Source organism: Pinus tabuliformis, chromosome 9 (genome assembly GCF_031772625.1).
Source record: "Pinus tabuliformis cultivar Carrire ecotype Pingquan chromosome 9, CPIR1, whole genome shotgun sequence".
NCBI lineage: Eukaryota > Viridiplantae > Streptophyta > Pinopsida > Pinales > Pinaceae > Pinus > Pinus tabuliformis.
This window is the reverse complement of record NC_142307.1, coordinates 1,852,772,437-1,852,786,529: the sequence shown is the minus strand read 5'-3', so window position 1 is coordinate 1,852,786,529 and position 14,093 is coordinate 1,852,772,437. Positions and strand designations below refer to the sequence as shown.

General features: G+C 37.2%; 1 pseudogene; it reads left to right on the top strand.

Moving 5' to 3' along the window:
• LOC149156252 (putative pectin methyltransferase QUA3) overlaps positions 1 to 13,885 on the top strand; it is a 114,543-nt pseudogene extending 100,658 nt beyond the window's left edge.
• The last annotated feature ends 208 nt before the right edge of the window (positions 13,886 to 14,093 follow it).

Below are 14,093 nucleotides of genomic sequence, written 5' to 3'. Positions count from 1 at the left end.
GATGACTCTCATAGAACGTTGAACTTGATCCTCACGAATCAAATTGAAAATGGCCAGTATATGATTGCATGAGACTACCCAATGGATGGGCTTTTCCTGAAAAATGCATTGGTTTCTAATAAGCCAAATGCCCTAGCATACGATGAGAGGCTGGTTCCTTATTTTTTGAGTGGCAACACTCATCCACCAATGGCGCCAAGCATTTTTTACATTTTGTCTAGCCCAGTGGGTACCAATTGAGAGAGCCACAATGAAATCATTCCAAATTTCAGATAAGGCCGAATAATGAAGGAAAAGGTGGTCTGTGTCCTCTGAATCTGCATTACACAGGCATCATTCGGAGGGTCCATCAAACATGTGTTTTCTCAAATTATTTTCAGTGGGAATTTGATTAGAAAGAATGCCCCACATGGAAAGGAGAGATTTGTGGGGGGCATTTAGTTTCCAGAGATGCCTCCACCACCAGCAATCCACACCCCCTGCTCGAACCTCCATGAGCGAAGCAAAGCTAGCTTTTGGGGAATATTTGCTAGTTGGGGCCTTAGCCCAAATAATTTCATCAGCCTTGTCCAAGAAATAGATGTTGGCTTCCTCCAAAGCCCCCACAAACCACAACCAGACCCTGCTCCATCTTTCCTCTATTCCCAAATTCTCGAAAGCCAGCCACTGCAGACTTGGCCAAGCTGGTCACCCCACTATTGAAATGTGAGAAAGCCATGTGAAACTGGGCTCCAGCAAGGCATGTTGCATTTCTCTAGGAAGGATGTGTGAATTTCCACTAGCAGCCCAGGCATCCAAGCCAATTCTGATCTGTGACCCATCGACAAATTTCCAAGCCAAGCCTTCCTTGATAATGCCGAAGGAGTGGGTAATGGCTTTCTAAATACACGAGGCTCCCAGTGTGTTTTGATAGGGACTACGGATCCAATCAGCAAGTGATAAGTTGAAAATGTATTTGCTGTAAACAACTTCCTTCCATAGGTTGTTTGTGGTTATGATTTTCCATCCCATATTTTCCCCAAGGGATTTTGTGAACTCCTGGGGTTCCTTCAGCCCCCACCCACCCCATTTTTTGGGCTTTGCAATCCTTTCCCATCTTACCCAAGTGAAAGTTCTTCCCAAATTTTGTTCCCACAAAAGAAATATGCAACATATCTGCTGAATTCTGTGAAGGATACCTTTAGGAATCCATGCCAAGGACATCTAGTATACCAGAATTGCCTCTAAAACGGATTTTATTAGGGTGATCTTGCCGACACGAGATAGCCATTTCCATTGCCAAATGTTGATATGGTTTTCAATTTTTTCTAATAGCCATGACGAGTGAGCAATACGGTAGCCATTTGGCTTAATCCTGAAACCCAGATATTTCATACCTGAATCCAACTCTTACCTGATGAAAGCAAAGAGTTTGGATGCATGTCTTTGTTCATTTTGTAGGCAAGAATTGAAGATGATAGTTGACTTGTCATAATTCGGCTCCATACCAATGGCTTTACAAAACATAGATAATATGGACTTTAAACATGAGGAATCATCGAAAGAGATATTTAAGAAAATAAGTAAATCATCTACAAATAGAAGATGAGAGAGAACAATCTTGTCAGTGAACAGTATCCCTCCCAAGTTTCCATCTGAGCGCGCCTTTTTTAACAGTCTACTTAAGCCTTCCATAATCAGAAGGAACAACAAAGGAGAGAGGGGGAAACCTTGCCTAAGTCCTCTTTTAGCATGGAAGAAATTCGAAGCCGCCCCATTAATAAGGACACTAAACGACACAGAGGTGAAGCAACACAAGATCCAATTGATAAACTAATGAGGGAAACCAATGTGTGTAAGAATGAGTTGTAGGTAGGACCAACTCACACGATCAAAAGCCTTGGATAGGTATATCTTGAGGATAAAATCCTTTTTGGAAATAGTTTTGATCGAGTGGAGCACTTCCTGGGTTGTAACGATTGCTTCATGGATTTGACAGTGATTGAGGAAGGAAAATTATTCCTTGGAGATCATCCTATAAAGGATTGGCTTTATGCGGAGGGCAATGATTTTGGAGATAATTTTGTTGACACAATTGCAGAGGGAGATGGGCCTAAAATCATCAAAGGTAAGGGGCTTGTTAACCATAGGGATAAGGGCAAGGAAAGTAGAATTGAAGGCCTCTGACATCATACCTTAAATCTGATACTCCTAAATGGCAAGCAACAAGTCCTACCCAATGAGCTCAAAAAGGAAAGGAAGAATTCCATTGACCAACCATCGGGCCCTGAGCTTTTGTCTTTGATGAAACATTTCATAGCTACATCTAGCTCTCCCAAAGCGATAGGATGATTTAGAGACTCCTCTTCCTCTTCCTCAACAAACCTAGGCATAGACTTCGCAACACGAAGGATTTCCACAATTTTGGCTCCCCTTGGGTCCTTGTAAATGTTTGAGAAGTGTTGAACTCCCATGTCAGCTAGTTGGGAGAAATATCTGGCCTCTCTTCCTATATGGTATTTTACTTCCCAGATCATATTTATAGCTTTTCTACCTCTGGAAAACTGTTGGAAAATTTTTGTGCTCTCGTGACTCGACTTCAACCATAAAGCTCTGCTTTTTAGTCACCAAGTTTCCTCATTCCTTTGCAACAACCTGATCTTCTCTTTCTCCATGTTTATTAGATATTATTTTCCTTGTAGGGAGGCATAGCTGGACAGCCCTGACAACTCAAGTTGTTTTAGATCCCTTTCAATCCTAATTAACTCCTCACCATCCCTTTTTTGCTTAGCCTTTTCCCAGCTAATAGTTTTTTCCTTTAAGAAGGATAGATTATTTGATATAACCACCACTTGGGGGGGGGGTCGGAATCTCGATTACAGTGAGTCTAGTTTTCCTTGAGGATAACATGGAAGTCTACCTCATTTAGCCATGAAGCGTTAAATTTAAAGGGTGATCGAGGATTGAGGTTTGCATCCTCAATTTCTAGGAAGATCGAGTAACCCCCCGAACCAACCCATTGGCGAATGTGTGCATGGCGATTTAGTAAGGGGGGTTTGATTAGGAAGCGATTGAGCCTTTGGGCCAGGGCATCCTTCCCCGTTCTACGGTTCCTCTAGGTCGGCATGATACGAGTCGTGTCAATATTTATAAGGTCATGGGCATCTAGCAGATTCTCAAAAAAACATGTTAGAGTGTCCAGCTAAGTTCTGTGGCCCTAGGATTTCATGATACCAAGTGAGAAATTGAGGTCACCACCAATAATCAGGTTCCCAACTTGCACAAACTCCACCGGAAGCAGATTCTCCCAGAAAACCTCTCTATTCTAGTAGGGCCCGTAGATATTTATAACCCTCTGGGGTATATTGAGTGACATGGAGGTGAAGTTTGCACCCAGAAAACCCTTTCCACCCCATGCATTTGTGATCTTGATTGATTTATGATTGAAACCTAGAGCACAACCTCTCTACCTCCCTCTCACATCTAGGAAGAAGAATTCCCAATCTCGCAGGAAGGTTTTTAGGTTTTTATTTACAAGTGGACCATCTCCTAGGGTTTCTTGTAGTGAGAGAAAAACCAACTTTTCTAACAAACACAATCTTCTGAGCGCCAATTTTTTATCTGGGCTGGCCAAACCCTGTAATTAAAACAGATTCCTTTCATGGGGTAACCTTGGCAGGGTTACCCTTTCCTCTAAGGACCTGATCTATGGGAGACTGAATACCTGAAGCCACTTTGATGCTGACCCTTTTGATAGATTTTGACATATGAGATTGTCTACCCCGGGGGGCCTTAGGTGGAAGGGATGGGTGGGAGTCCTCATCCAGATGGAAACCGTGAAGGGTGGGTGGAATAGAATGAAAATTGTATCAATGGGAGGTGCCAGATGCTGAATCCCCCATGGGGTCTTGAGAGAGCTAACTTTGAACAATAGCGCAAGGGGTATAGATGGAGGGTGCAGTGGTAGAGACGACAGGGTATGTAATGGTGCTCAACTTACCAACCTTGGACACTTGATTCAAAATACTAATTGAAGATGCAGAAACAAATAACATACAATCATTTGTAAACAGAGGACGGGGGGAGAGGAGGTACCCGAAAACACATTGTTCTATCTAGTGTGTGCTCTAGTGATTGGTGCATCCATGTTCCAGGCGGACGACTTAGACCACAGAGCACAAGGCTTTTCCTGACCCTACCTTGGCTTGCCCTGAAGCGTTGCAAGATCATCTTCCATCCTCAACTCTGTTTGAGTGCTCCATGAGGAAATTTCTTTTGGAGGACTTGGCCTTCGCCCGATTACCAAGGGACACAATTTGTATAGATGGCCAAGATAATGACACCTCTAGAACCTGAAGGGAATGCCCTTGTAATCCAAATCCTACCATCTGATGATGTCCCCCATTTGAAAGTGATAGCTCTCCACTAGGCCTTCTCTGGTATCCAGATGGACGAGAATTCTGGCCATTGCCAGACAACCTGAATCCATATATGATCTATCATGGTCAAGGAAAGTGCCCAAATCATCCCCTAGACACCGAAATATGTATTCTGACTAGAATTATAGTGGGAGCCCGACAAACGAACCCAAATTGACCCTACCCTTAGGTTTTCCTTCTCTGCATTGAATAGAGGAGAACAACGTTTTAGTAAGACTGGGATTATTTCAAGATGCCAGTAGCATGTCAACACCTAATTTACCTGCTCATGCTGTGGAAAAATGAGGGTGAACCATCCCCTGGACATCAACAAAACCACAGGAAACTGCTCCATCACATTGCCCCAAACCTTCATTGTACATTTCCTCAAACGACCCCAGGAGTAATTCCTACCTCGGACCCTGCCCACCAGCACTGTGCTTTCTATCAATTTCACTTTTTCCAAGCCTACACCTTCCCCAAACACTAGTAGTCACCCCCTCTCTCGATATTTTTATAGATTTGATTTCTTGTTGGCCTTCTCCTTTGAGCCAACACCGAAATTTTGTTGCCATTCGGCCCCCAGAGGGATTTCCTCCAAGTCTGAGGCACGACACTCGTCCACCTTAGTGACCTTGTTTGCAATGTTGTCGAAGTATCCTGATGGCAGAGAATTTCTTACTGGAGTTAGGCTTGTAAAGCCTTCTGAGTAATATTCTTACCTGCTTACGAGTAAATTTGTCGCCTCTTGAAGGTCCACTGGTTCGGTTGAGTCATGTCGCAGACCCCCGGTCCCTTCCACCGGAAAACCCTCGCTGCTTTGAAAACTCTTGGCACGATGGTTTTGTTCAGTCCAGTTTAACAGCTTTGACGAAGATGGGATAGAAAGAAAGGGCAAGCTTGTGCCTTCTCCTAGGTGAATAAAACCTTCAGAAACTGTTGCGGCCAGTTGAGTGAGGCCTAGGCCCTGTAGAGACTCCTCCATATCAACCATCCCTACCTCGAAATCGCTTACCTGACCTTCCGATGTAGTGGGTGATGAGGGTCTATGCCAAACTCATGACAGCGGGTGTGACTCCACCGAGATGTCCGAATGCATTAGACTGTCCGAGGAATAGTCAACTAGTTCCTCCTCCAAAACCTCCTCCATTCATGCTAACCACAGTTTAACAGAGGTAAAAGTAGCTTAGTCTTGGGAATAAGCGAAAAAACGGGTCAAACCCCGTGAACACTGCCTTAGGACCCTTCACAACTCCCATTTCCCCAACGACACCGCAATGGGATGCAGTAGACCACGGCTCACAAGGGTGTCGTGCCAAAATATATTAGGGAAGGAGGTAAAATGGTGCGGGCAAGGTTAGACTGACCAGTGCAGGTAAAACCACTTCAAAAAAAAATTGTCAGCACCTTAATAAAAAATGTTTAACAACACTTTCTCAAGAAGCAATAATGTGAACCCAAGTGCTCACAGAGGCACCAATCCAAAAACCCATGTGTACGCCTAACCAAGCTTGGGCTATTGAGGACCACATCAGGAGAAATTGAGGACCACACCAAGAGAAATTAAGGGCCACAACAGGAGAAACCCTAGGTCACGTATCGAAACCCATTACTGTCAATTTTTTTTTTCTTTAAATCACTAGAGCTCCGCTCCCTATTCCAACTCGACGCATTCCATCTTGTTATTTTCCGATAAAAGATTCACAATATACATATAATATCTTTAAATATTTTTATTTTTTTAATAATATAACCCCAAAATCTAAAATCTACTCTTTTTTTTAATTATAAAAATATCAAAATTAGTACAACTTCAATTTGAAATCTTTCGGTGTGTACGGTAAATTGACTCTGTCAACGAGGATGTTCCTACTTTCCTACTTTGCAATTATCCCAACTAAAGAAAACTTTCCAATTTTCAAATATTTATAAAGATGAATTTATTTTAAGTTGTCATTATTATAATAAAACATGAATATCTCACTTTATTTATAACAATGAATTTATTTTATATTGTTATTATTGTAATAAAAGATGAGAATATAATTTTATTTTAGTTATTATATATATATATATATGGAAATTTTAAATAATTATCAAAATTACTATTTAAAGTTTTGAGAAATTCAAAGTAAATCATAATGTCATTTTTATATAAAAATATCAATAGATAATATTACTTTCCCAACCTTCATTCTTGTAACAAAACTTATTTTCAAATTAATAATATGATGAATAAAGAATATAGCGGAAATTTTGAAATGTTAATCAAAACCAAAACAACCTTTTAAATTCCCAACCTTCGTTATTGCAACAAAACTTATTTTGAAATTAATAATATTATGAAGAAAAAATATAGTGAAAATTTTGAAATGTTAATGAAAACCAAAACAACCTTTTAAAGATAATGGATATATAAAACAATACGACCAGTAATCTTATTTACACCAGAATAAATTTTAGTTCTACAGCCTTTAAACAATAATATCCATGGGTCTAGATAATTATCGTTTACATTCGCTCATTTTAATTTATTTTATGTTATTTTATTGTATAACCGTGAAAGATAAAATTAATATTTTATATTTTTAATATTTTTTTTTAAAGATAATGAAAAATTGAATAATTAAATTAACATAATTTTAATATTTTTTTAGTAATATGTAATTGAATAGTGATAATCCAAAACATCTAAAAATAATTGGAAAATCACACCACACTAACTATTCACAATCATTCCTTTCAATCATCCAACAAAGTTCTCTCTTATCACTTCTCCGTAACCATCATTTTTTCAATTCCCTGACAAAGTTCTCTCTTATCATATGCAGTAGCAAGTACATAATATATCTTTTATTAATTTTCCATTCGTAAATCGCCCAGTGGGCTTTCCACGGACGAAATCTCTGTCATATGGACGAAAGTTGGCTTTCACAATGGTTGCAAGCCCATTGTTGTTACCAGGATCTACAGTGGAATCTCCAAATACGTACAGGGCTGTGGTTATAGGTTTTGCGTACGTTAATTTTGGTTCACAGAAAGTTAAGAAAATATTGAGATGTGTTATGTTTTACAGTTTAGTATTGGGTAGATCTTACATAAAAACGTAAATGTAAATGTAAACAGCGTATTATGGAGTAGATCTCACATAAAAACTTAAACCTGTAAACGTAAACTTAAACATAAACAACCCAATAAACAATCCAATATGGGGGTGGATCTCACATAAAAATGTAAACATGTAAACTTAAATGTAAACGTACACATAATGCTTAATATTTAACATGTCTAATCTATTGTCTGCCCCATTTAAAAATCAATCTAATTATTAGTATGTATAAACACAATATAAATTTCAAATGTAAAGAGGTTTACTAACACTAAAAAATGATATATGGTAAATAAATAAAAATATAAATAAACTAGAGGTATGGGCAATAATAATTTTTTTTTTTTTTTTTTTTTTACATATTTACTCTAGAAATATGGTAGATAAATAAAAATATGAATAAACTAGAGGTATGTTAAATAAATAAAACTTTCTCTTATATTTATTCCATAAACCTCTTTATATTTACAAAAAAAAATAAAAAAATTGTTTTATTTAGGTAAAGCCTATGAGGCAAATACCATATTTATAAAAGAGGTATGGTAAATAAATAAATATAAGAGAGGTATAAAGAAGTATGAAAAATAAATAAAAATATATCAAATAGGATTAGAAGTCAACATCTAATTATATATGAAGCCTATAGATCAAATACCACGGTAAATAAAAGAAATATGATAAATAAATAAAATATAAATAAACTAGAGGTATGGCAAATAAATAAAACCTCTTTTTATGTTTACTCCATAAACCTCTTTATACTTTTTTTTTTGGTAGGTAAGCACCCATGGGGGATTTGAACTAGTGACCTATCGCAAGGAGTGCCTTAAGAGCGCACCCATTCACCGTCAATGCAAAGGCCCGTGGGCTAAATCTCTTTATACTTACTAACACTCAAAAAATAGGTTTTATTTATGTAAAGCCTATAGAACAAATACCATGGGCCAAACTATTATTAATACCATGCAGAAAAAAACATTATCAACCATATTATTATTATTATGATTATTATTATTATTATTGAATCTAGTATTCATATTAATATATTATAATATTAATATTATTAAATTTAATAACTTTGGATTAATACAATATTAAATTTGTTATATTATAATAAATATTAATGTATTATGATATATACTAACTTTAGATATATAAGTGAGGGAAGAACAACGACATAGGGTGATAGAGGTAGAGAGATAGGGGAGTGACAAGGGAGAAATGAAGATAAACTTAAGCATAGGGGAGAGGAGGAATGAAGAGAGAGAAAGGGAGGTGAGTGTGTGAGGGAGAAAAGGGTAAGAGAGTGTAACACCTCACATTGCATGAACATTTACTTTGGTTACCAAGTTTTACTTATTACTTTAGCTTTTACTTTGTTTGACATAGAATGTTAAAGAACTAAGGCTGAGAGGCTAAGACATATTTTGTTACCTGATTAATGAATAATTAAGAGTTAAAGTATTTTGACAAGAACTGAAAGAAACTTCATGAGACAGTTAAAAATAGTTACTCATCTGCTCCCTCAAAGGAGGAATGGAAGAAAGGCCTAGGGGCTGGAAGAAATTAGATCAGATTGGAAAGGGAGAAAAAACCATGGTGGATAGATTTCCTTGCGCGGGGTGAAATAAACTAGTGGGAAATTATTGATTACAGTGTGAAAGGTATGTGACTTGATGCCTAAGATACCTAACTACAACAGACTTATTCTACTGTCAGGAGAAGGAAAAGCTCAGGGGAGAGTCTAGAGATAATTGCCAGACCTGTGGATGGGTGGTGAGACCTTCCTGAAAAGGGAAAGAACTTACATATCTACCAAGTAGAGAACAGATAAGTAAACAAAATCTTTATTTAGTAATTGTTAAAGAAAATGATTCCATAGTGATGGATAGATAACTCTAAGGTTTGCTTGTTCGTTGAATACTGCTTATTTTATATACCTTAAATTAGTAATAGTTAGATGTCTATAGAGTTATCACAGGTATGAAAATAGAATATATTTATATATGAAAGTAAAGAATAAATTGTGTAACAAAACAAGGAAAATACTCTACAACACACAGAAATGAAAAGTATTTTCTTTGATAAAATTTCTAAACCAAAAATTGTGATTGATACATTTGAAATATTCAATATGTTAACAAGAATAACATAAACACTAAAACAGACCAATGATATTATCTTATACATGCACAAATCCTCTGTAGGCTTTACGCCTTTTGAAATATGTAAACATCCTAAACAATATGCTTACATAATCCCTTTCTGATAATCCAAAAAATAGAGAAGCAAAAACTTCACATGTAGAAACAGTTAATATCTAAATCATTGACTATAAAAAAAAGATCATTATCAATCGCAAGGACTTGACATAACTCTCGGTCGATTCCAGAAGGAAAATCGTGAGTTCACACAGTCCATAATATATTCATCCTTTAAGCAAACAGAAACAGTAAAGTCATAATCAAGCTTGATAGAATCTAGTGAAATAGAAGATAACATGCTTCGATTTCAGAAGTCGAATCAAGTTAAAAGGGATCCAAATTATAAACCTTATATTTACATTCAAGCTTCACACATTTTTGGTAAAATAAACAAGAAAATCGAACCCTCAGCGAAGCCTGAATTACACAGGTTCATGCCATGGCACATTCTTGTTTGGAATCATTCAACGGTCGGTTAACAAAACCCTTGTCCATTCAAAATAAAAAAAGCTAGTCTAAGGTTGGCCTAAGCCTCAGCTTAATGGTACTTCTCTATCCAAAGAAACCCAAAAACCATGCAGTAGGGCGAATACAAGAATAGCCATTTTATTTCCAAAAGCATTCGAGCATGAAAGTCTACCATGAATTTTTGTAGTAAGACCAACCTGGAAATCAGAAGACGGCAACTCCAAGTAGGGGGGACTTAACCGAATACAGAAAAACCATTAGAGAAGTGGTTTTGCCAAACATGTTACCTCTAGATGCATGAAGAAGGAGTTAAGCCAAATAATAGAAAAACTCTTAACGATGAATATATGTAACACTCTCAAGGCCCTCAATATTACCTGAGACAGAGTAACCCTAAAACATCGAAGACCCCCTGTACTAGAAACTCCTGAAATAAGTATTAGTGGCTCAAATCGGGTGAAAATAAAACAACCCAACGATAGACCTTGCCAGGATGAATGCTACATTCTCAAACCCATTGGCCTCCAGCGTCATCCTCTTTTGGAAATGCAAACCAACAGAATCTCGTACACCTTGCACAGTGGACCGAATGTGTAGAGGACACATTTTGAAATAGAACCGAAGACTGTTAGAAGGTATACATATCAAGAAGTAGAGAAAGGATTGTGGGTTAGATGATGGGTGAAGTTTAACGCCATGCACCACCGGAACAAGGATGGCAGACTGATACCTTCTCTGCTAGCCAGCTAGGAAAATACATTAGGAAGGGTTTTCAAATTTATGCTGTCCAAGTAAGATACAAAAATTCCAATAGTAAAATGTCTTCCTTGCAAAATATTCTTATCATTCAGGATTTTTTTGATGTGTTTCCTGAATCCATTCCTAGATTGCCACCTAAGAGTGATATTCATTTCAAAATTGAATTGATCCTAGTTCAACTCCTATTTCTAGAGCTCCTTACCGCATGAGCATCCGTGAGTTAACAAAACTCAAAATGCAGCTTCAGGAACTTTTGGATAAAGGTTACATTCACCCCTGTATTGTTTGTATGGAAGAAGGACGAAACCTTGAGTCTATGAATTGATTATTGTCAACTGAATAAAATGACTATTAAAAATAAATACCATTTACCACTTATTGACGATTTATTTGATCAAGTGTAGGGAGCTTGTGTGTTCTAAAAAAATGATCTAAGGTCCGGCTACCACCAGATAAGGATAAAGGAAGAAGATATTTGTAAAATTTCATTTCAAACTTGTTATGGTCATTACGAGTTCATGGTATTTCCATTCGGCCTTACAAATTCCCTAGCTAATTTTATGAGTCTGATGCATGGTATTTTTCAGCCATATTTAGATAAGTTTGTACTGATTTTTATTGACGACATATTAATTTACTCTAAGAATCAAGAGGAGCATGAAAATCATTTGAGGATAGTGTTGTAGACTCTGCGGGACAATCAGTTATATGCTAAGTATAGCAAGTGTGACATTTTAGAAAGCTAAATATAGTATCTGGGTCACATTATATCAGCAGAGGGAATAGTGGTGGATCCTAAAAGAATTAAAACTATTATGGAATGGACCACCCCGAAGAATGTTGTTGATATTAGATCATTCTTGGGCTTAGCCGGTTACTACCATTGGTTCATTGAAGGATTTTCGAAAATCGCTTTTCTTATGACCTCATTACAGAAAAAGGGACGCACTTTCTGATGGATAGTTGAATGTAAGAAAAGCTTTGAATGATTAAAACAATTACTTACTACTGGTCCCATATTAAAAGTAGCAGACCTAGAAAAATCTTTCGTGGTTCACACAAATGCAAGGAAGGTGTTGGTGGAGTATTGACATGGGAAGGGAAACTTATAGCATATGAATCTGAAAAAATGAAAGAATATGAGCAGAGATATTTTGCATATGATCTTAAATTGACAACAGCAGTGCATGCACTTAAAATGTGGTGACACTACCTATTGGGAAAGAAATTTTTGTTATTAACAGATCATAGAAACCTTACAAATTTCTTTAACCAATCTAGCTTAAATGCTCAGTAGGCCAAATGGACAACATTTTTGAGCGAATTTGACTTTGAAATGAAGCACCTTAAGGGGAAAGAAAATCGAGTAGCTGACACATTAAGCAGAAAATTACATTGTATCTATGAAGTTCAATTCAGTTAGGTACGATCTAACCTCCCTGATATAATTAAGGAAGCATCTCTTAAGGACCTAGAGTATGCCTTCCTTTGGTAGCAAGAATTTGAAGCTCAAGAGAAGGGGGAACAATCTGATTATGATATAAATCTAGATAAAATGCTAACCTTCAAAAACTGAATATATGTTCCTAATCAAAATTCTGTCAAACAATTGATATTGGATGAATTTCATAGGAAACCTTATGTCGCCCACCCAGGGTACCAGAAGCTACTTTCTGCCATCAAAAAAAGTTATTTCTGGCCAGGTTTAAGGAAAGATGTCATCGAGTACCTATCCAAATGTTTGGAGTACCAATTGGTGAAGGTGGAGCATCAGCACCCCACTGGACTATTACAACCATTGCCCATTCCTGAGTGGAAATGGGAGACAAACACTTTAGATTTCATCACCGGTTTACCTCTCACTAAGAAGAATAATGACTCAATTATGATGGTGGTTGACAAGTTAAGAAAAACCGCTCATTTCATACTCATAAAATCCACTTACAAAACAATAGAAATCGCAAACACATTTATGAGGGAAATTTTCCTACTGCATGGAATACCCAAGGTGGTAATTTCTGAGAGGGATGTAAAATTTACATCCACATTTTGGAAAACACTCTTATTTGGGTTAAGTACCCAGATTTAATTTAGTACCGTGTACCATCCATAGACGGATGGCCAAATGTACCGAGTGAATCAAATTCTGGAGGATATGTTAAGGATGTTTGTGATGCAACAACCACATAAATGGGAATACTACCTCCACCTAGTCAAGTTCGCTTATATTAACGGATACCATGAATCACTGGGCATGAGCTCCTTTGAGGTGTTGTATGGAAGAAAGTGCAAGGTGCCCATAGATTGGAATAGTACTATCAACAGACTAACATTAGGTCCTGACATGTTAGCTGAAATGGAAGAGATGGTTAAAAAGGTCCATTAGAATCTAAAAGCTGCCCATGATAGACAAAAGGTTTATGCAAATAAAAGAAGATAATATAAGGAATTCCAGTTTGGGATCATGTGTACTTCAGAGTAAAGCCTCAAAAAAACACTTTACAATGGAGGGGTCATGCTAAGTTAGCAACATGGTATTGTGGAATGTTTCAAGTCTTGGAACGGATTGGACCTGTAGCGTAAAAACTTACATTACCAAGCCATATCTAGTTCGACAATGTTTTCCATGTCTCCTTATTAAAAAAATATGTGTACAACCCTCAGCATATAATTAACTGGGAAAATATACAGGTAATAAATTAATAGAATAAATAACATATAATTTGTTGTTTTGAAAGGTTTCTGACAATAGATTGTAAAATGTGCAGGTCGAACCGAAAGGAGAGTTTCTGGCACAATATATTCGTATTCTTGATCGGAGAGAAACCACCTTGCAAAAACCATCCATCACCCAGGTTAAAGTGCAGTGGAAGCACTTTGGCTCCGAAGAGGCTACATGGGAAGAAGAGGAATTTATGGGGAAAGATTATCTGGCACTATTTGCTTAATCGAAAAGAACACCAGGGATGGTGTTCCTTTCAAGGGGGGGAATATGTAACACCCCACATTCCGTGAACATTTAATATTGGTTACCAAGTTTTACTTATTACTTTAGATTTTACTTTGTTTGACATAGAATGTTATAGAACTAAGGCTGAGAGGCAAGGACATATTTTGTTACTTGATTAATGAATAATTAAGAGTTAAACTATTTTG